The following is a 7,436-nucleotide window of genomic DNA, read 5'->3' on the forward strand; positions in this document are numbered from 1 at the left end:
ACTGGTACATCAACCTTGATGGGTCAATCACACATTATCGCACACTTCCTCAAATAGCTTTCTTCTTCTTGAATGACAATTGTGACTGTCTCTTTGCTGCCAATCTTGTAGACGTCTACACTGATACGTTCGACTCGAGTTTCTTGCCACCATTACTACGTTTCCTGGAATGTCGTCCAACACTACCTACTAGATTAGTCACAGATACACATCAGTCCATAAACCGACATAATTTGCAACAACAATGGGCATACCATCACACAAATGCCATTACATATAGTTGTTCTTGAATCACCACATCATATCAACAAGACAACAAATAACCTTCACAATTCTTACAAATTTCTTGCTCACATTACAACACAACCAACCTACACAAAATGTTGTTCTACACACACACAGAAAAAAAAAAAAAAAGAAAAAAGAACATTTGCGTATTTAGGGGCCAAATAATCAAATTGACCCACCAGAAATGGCATTAGCCATGGAACCTCGTAACATTTCGTCAATGTTTCATTCTATTAAATGATAATAACATTAAAACAACAAACAATGCATAATGGGTTATTACAACCTATCATACAAAATTAATTCCAACTATGAGTACACAATAATTTCACATGATCACGTGAAAAAATAACACACTCACATTCGCGATGCCTACTAACGTCCTGTCCCAATTGCATTTTACCACTTACTCGCCCAGGACATCATAACACGTAGACGATGCACAACACCATATTGCCAATAACAAAGCACCCCTATCCCATGGGACCAAAACATACATTCTGCTACTAACACTATACTCAAACACCGCCAACGTAAACCGCAAAATATGTACTAAACTAATCTCCACGATTACATTACGACAATTCCATTCACACTTAACAAATTGCATGGACCAACACTTGCATATTACACCACTGAAATTACATAAACCAAATTACAAGAACCAACAGTTACAAAAGCTCGACCAGGCCACTGTAATTGACATATGCGGTCATAACCTTCAACTTATATTAACATCGACCATAGAGCACACTAATCAAAAACTAATTACCAACCACAATTAGGGATGGCAATTTGAACCCGGCCCGACGGGGACCCGACCCCCCGACCCCAATTAGAACGGGTTTTCCTCAAAAATTACCCCCCATAGGGTCGGGGATGGCATTAAAAATTGAATCCCCGATTAAAAAGTATATCTAATATCCATCTCAGTTCTCAACTCTCTTACACAATCTCTCTCTCTCTCTCTCTCTCTCTCGTTCTTCTACCTCTACTCTCTGTGAGAGAGTTGAATGAGCACCTTCCAGATCTAAGTCGCGACGGAGAAGTCTAGAGACAGATCAGCGATTAGGAGCTCCTTCCAGATCTGAGCCGCGATGAACATTTTTGCACACCACTGTCAGCCGCTGATCGTACCACCGCCACTGACACCACCACCACTCTCTCTCTCTCTCTCTCTCTCTCTTTTTCTTACACCTCCATTTGCTGCCTTGTCTCCAGATCTACCGCCACTGTTCATCTGCACTTTTTGTGGAGCCATTCTTCGATCTTACCAATGAAAAATGTGATTTTGGTTTCTTTGAGTAAGCTCTGTTTTGTGTTGTAGTTCTGATATTTTTATTTCTTCTAGTTGAAACTCTAATAATGATGATTGATCTATGTAGTTTGTTCATTTTTTTCAAAAAAAAAAAAAAAATTGGGTATAAAAGTTGGAGTTATGGATGAAGAGATGTAATATTTGACTGGTAGGAATACATTGATCTCTCTCTAAAATATATATATATATATACACTGGTTCTCAAGATCTTCACTATATCAACATCATGGATATAGATATAGATATAGATATAGATATACATTTTGTTGTTGTTGATGTTGATGATGATGATCATTGATGATAATTTTGTAGACTGTAGTTGATGTTGATGTTGATGATGATGAGATAGCTGTTGTTTTGCTTTTTCTTTTTTCTTTTTTTTGTTGGCCAGGGAATTTTCGAGGTCGGGTAACAGGGGCGATGATAGGTCCCTCGTCGGGGATCGGGGCTGGGGCTGGAGGAATTTTCACCATCGGGGATCGGGGACGGGGAGTGTGATCCCTAGCCCCACCCCGCCTCGTTGCCATTCCTTACCACAATATACTTCCCATTATCAATACCCCACCAATTACCTACCCTCAAAGCTTTCTTACATTGCACTCGAACACCAACATACACATCAAAAATAATAAAAAATAAAAAATAAACCACACATTTTGAATAAAACACAAAATTTATTCAAACCCCAACATACAACCACTACAACTTGTCTACGTCACACACCACAACACTGATGCCATTACACCAACATTCATTGTTTCGTATACATTAATATATACACAAACTAAAACCATGTCCATAAAATGTAACAGATGTACAAACCCCCACCCAACATCGCAGACTACCACAAAACAACATCACGCTACAATTATACATTTCCAATCCAAAATATATGCAAACATACATGTTTAGCCATACTAACAACATTGGCACAGAGAGCATTCATCTCAAACACACACACACACACACACACACACACAAAACACAAACGAACACATTCTGAAAAAATGTTGCCTTGTGAATCAAACGAAACCCATACTTGACGCCATTTCGGAACAAATCCAACGCCGCCTCTGACACATTGAAGAACTACACTCACCGGAAACCCGTTGCCAACATCAAGCAATTCAATTACACCAAAAGACGATTCGTATTTCTAGGGTTTCAATGACCCAAATACCAAATTAGAAACTCATAATGAGGAGTTAACATTACCAAAGCCAGCAACGTCACATAAAACCCATTTCACTAGTTTAACATTGGGAATCTAATTTTTTCCATAATCATCTCTTCCGTGAAGATCGTAAAGGAGGAAAAACTAAAACAGGCTATAGTAAGCTTTTTGGGTACTAATGTAATTGCAACATTGTTCAATCCCTAGATTACCCACATATTACACACAGCACGCGCTAACATGATTGCCAAATAGGTCATTTCATATAAAACGGGACTTATCAGTCTACAAGATAAAACACAAGACTAAATGGTTCAAAAGTCCTCATTTCGGAATTTATTGGTTCATTACCCTATATTTTATCCTAACCAATCAATGTTCTCCCAAACTCTTTTTATTAAAATCGAATTGAAGCAAATACAATCAGATCGAGTGATTTTGCCACAACATGAGATTTATAGGGTTTGTTTTAAGATGGATTTGACTTATAGCCTAAGATGGATTTGACTTTGTTTTAAGATGGATTTGACTTATAACTCCAAGACTTGAGAGATTTTGTGAGAAAATGAAAGAAATTGACAAATAAGGTTTCTCATTATTTATTTAGATTATTAGTATGATGAGTAATGGTGAGAAAAAAAATGACAAGAAAGACAAATCACACTAAAAGTGGTGAGCAGGGGTGGGCAAGCATCTACCCAATTCGTCAAAACTGAATGGCCTGAACCAATCCATCACAAAATGGACTATTTCAATAATCCGAGCGGAAGAATGCAGATGCATTTTTCTCAATCTGCTTAAGTTTGAACAGATGGTGGATAAGAGGCCAGCTGATTCAACCCGATTCGCCACTCTCCTAAAATAAAGAAATTATGCTTTTATACTTTGTGTGTAAAAAAAGGAAATCTTATTTATTAATTATATTTGTTATTTATAAAATATGAAATAGGCCATTTACTATTAAAAACAAAAGAACAATAAAAAATTTTGAGCGCAAAATAGTGCAGAATTACTAGAAACTAGTTCGAAAAAAATGTTCAAAATCATAAAGTCTACACCATTAAATCAATCCGTATCCACCCTTATGACCCGCTCAATCTGCATCCGCTAACTAAGCGGACAGATGCAGATTAATTTTTCTAAATCCGCTTAAGTTCGAACAGATGGTGGATGAGAAACTATTCGGTCCAACCCGATCCATGAGCACCTTTGGTGGTGAGACTTGATGAGAAACCAAATTACTCTTTATAAAAAATTTATAATACCTAAACTACCCCTCTAATTACAAAACAAATAAAAAGACACATGTATTCTCATTTAGTCATTGTCCATCCAAACAACAAGATAAGAAATCACAATCAATGTTTTCTTTTCTTTTTTCACCTAAATGAGAAATTCCAATCATTTATTTTCTGTTATCATCTCATCATCATCACAAATAAAATAACAAGAGTCAATGATCTAAAATTAATAAATAAGAGCCTTGTCCCGAGATTACCATATAGATTCGAACTCATGTTCAATTCCATTAAATAATATCCAAAGACTTTGTTGTATTATTTTATTTTTTATTATATATTTTGTTCTACATAGAAATAATAGAATTCACATTAATAAATTAATAGATTCATATCTTGTATCTATAGTGATAAAATAGGTATAAGAAATGAGACTTGTCATTTGGAGACCTCATAAAAAAGTTAATTTTTGAATAAAAAATAAAATAAAATAAAAGACTATTAGGTTGTTTATTATTAGTTAAAAAAATTAAATGGCATGCCAACTTTTCACTTACAAAAAATAAATTTTTTAACAACTTTACAAATGCATTAATTTTTTTTGCTCCTAAAAAAAAAAAAATAAAAAAAAAAAACGCAAATCCCAAACGCTCACTTAAGGATATTTGACAAACAAGTAAAAAAAGTTACATTTGGTCCAAACTTTTTTCAATCTTTAGTAATATTTTTTCAAAATTATATTAATTTTTTATTTTATTTTTATTTTTGAAGTCCGTCTTGAATAGATCAATCTAAAAAATAAAAATAAAAATAAAAAATTCAAAAAATATTTTTTAAAAAATAAAAATAAACCAAAAGAGCCAACTGTTCTTGACTTTTGTTGTTGTTGTCATTCTTGGACCTCTTTTTTTTTTTTCTTTCTTTTTTTTTTTTTGATCCATCTAATTGAATAAAAGACAAAAGTGTATACATATATATATATTTTAAATTTATAAAAAAAATTAACTAAAAATAAAAAATATATATATTAAAAAAGCCAACTCTAAACACTCATTTAGGTATGAGAACTCTGAAGAGCCAAGTAATAAGATTGCCTTGCAATTTGTTCAGTATTAAAAGAAAGAGCAATGCTACATACCTCGAATTTGATCTTGCCTCGAATGGCTTGAATCTTATTTTGCCAATCGTTCGACTAGTCGTCTGCTAAAAAAATTGACAGCCGCGGTCGACAAAGTGACAACCGCAATAGACAAGTGCTTCACCCAGTCATCCGATAAACACAAATTCGAGCCATTCGAAGCTACTCAATTCGAGGCACCAAGAATTTCCCTAAAAGAAAGATTGGCATGCAACTTTCTCCACATAATGTAGAATCTACTTAGCTTAGCACTTACCAATAATTTGGGAATTTACTATTTTGTTTGATTTTTTAACAACTTTACAAATGCATTAATTTTTTTAGCTCCTACAAAAAAAAAAAAAAAAAAAAAACTAAAAAGCAACTAAGAGTAAACAACAAAGTAACGTTGGCAGCAAACTAGAGGAACTATAGAGATGCCTTGTAATTTCATAAAAAGAAGTCCTAGATGAAAAAGAGAACTAAAAAGCTCCATATTGACAACACTATTTTGACCTCATATTTTTAGAATTTGGTTTTTTCGTATGCCATTAATATCATATGGATTTCTCTTGGTTTGATTGAACCTCAAATTTCAAACGCAATTCTTTTCATTAGTAAATTTCATCCACATTACATAATTATGTCATCATGAGATTCTTATAACCTATGAAGCATGGGTACGAGTATGAGCATTGGTAATGGTATGATACGGGTACGTCGATACTGTAAAATTCAAAAAAAATAGGGTACGGATATGCCTTGGTACGCTCGTAAAAATTTTTTTATTTTTAATTTAGAATAATATAAAAATTAATTAAATGGTTTAATTTGTTAAGATTCAATCTACAATTAACATTTAATGTCAAAAGTAAAAGTATAAATCAAAATTAAATGTCAATATATTAAATAACTTACAAACCATAGTTTAATTTTAAAATCATACTAAACATAAAACAAAAAATTAAAAAAAAAAAAAAAGAAATCTTGTGAAAGGAGTTTTATCTATATAGTAGAAGAAAATATTGTTTCAACTAAGGTAGGTACAACTTGGGTATATACTAGGTACGTCTTGGTACGCAAAAAATTAAAAAAAAAATTGGATACGTGTTTTGTGTACCCGATACGTATACAGAAGTACCATAGGAGATACTAAACGTCGGTAAGGACAAAGTGGAGATAAATGGAAAAGAGGTGAACTCTTTGAAAAATATTTTTTAAACCTCTTATGTATAGGTTTGGAGTTGAAGAAAATTAGAGGAGAGGGAAGAAAACTAGTTAGGGAAGAAGTTGGGTATGAAACCGTAAGAGAGAACTGAATAGCCTCACTAAATCAGGTCTATCCTTTTGTAAACTTGGACTTTAGTTGTGAGGCCACCACCATTGAAAATTGGACTTCCAGGGGTTCATTTTACACTCAAGAATATTCTAAAACCGAGTCCAGATGAGAGAGATATGGTTGGTTGAAGTTAGGCATCAATCCGGTTAAACCAAAACTAAGCAACCTTCACTAAAATAGGCATATCTCTTTTCACACTTAGACTTGTGATGTGAGACCACTTCCATTGGAAAGTAGACTTCCGAGGCTTCAACTTAAACTCAAGAATGACCTACAAAAGAGTCCAGATGAAGGAGATATACCCGTTTGAAGTTGGGCCTAGAAGTAGATTTTTGGTGGCCGACTAGCCATCATTGATGGCTGACTAGCTACCATTGATGGCCGACAATGCACACTTTTGGCCGATCGGCCATTAATGAAAAAGCTAGATATTTTTGGCCAACTATCCCCCACAAGCTCCAACTATTCAAGGCTTGATATTTTGACCTGTTAGGTTGTTTTTCTATATATACCAGGTCAAACCTCTTGATTTAAGGTTCAAAAAATTTCCAAAAGGTCTAATTCTTGGAATTATCTCTCTGTCTCTATCTTGCAACCTATACACCCTCTCTCTACACTTCCTAGGCCAATATTGGAGCTCTCCTTGCTGAGATTTTTGTGTCCAAATTTCAGCCTTTGAGAGTGAAGGACTTGTGATTTGTGAACAAAAGTGTTATTTCTCTTCAAGAGGTAAAATTTTGAGCATCTTTGGTCCACTTCTTTTTTTGTCTTTTTTGGCTGATTTAGAAGTGTTTTTCAACTGTTTTTATTGGCTGAAACTTGTGGTTTAAGGCTATTAAAGGTTAAGGGGTTAATCACCCTTCTTTGAACCTTGTTCTCTAAGCCTTTCCACTTGTGTTTCCCACCCTTGCATCATCTTTTTCAGAGCTTTTAAACACTGTTTTTCAGAGCTATCTCAGTGG

The sequence above is a fragment of the Camellia sinensis genome, chromosome 2 (genome assembly GCF_055761805.1).
Source record: "Camellia sinensis isolate YWXY chromosome 2, ASM5576180v1, whole genome shotgun sequence".
Classification (NCBI taxonomy): domain Eukaryota; kingdom Viridiplantae; phylum Streptophyta; class Magnoliopsida; order Ericales; family Theaceae; genus Camellia; species Camellia sinensis.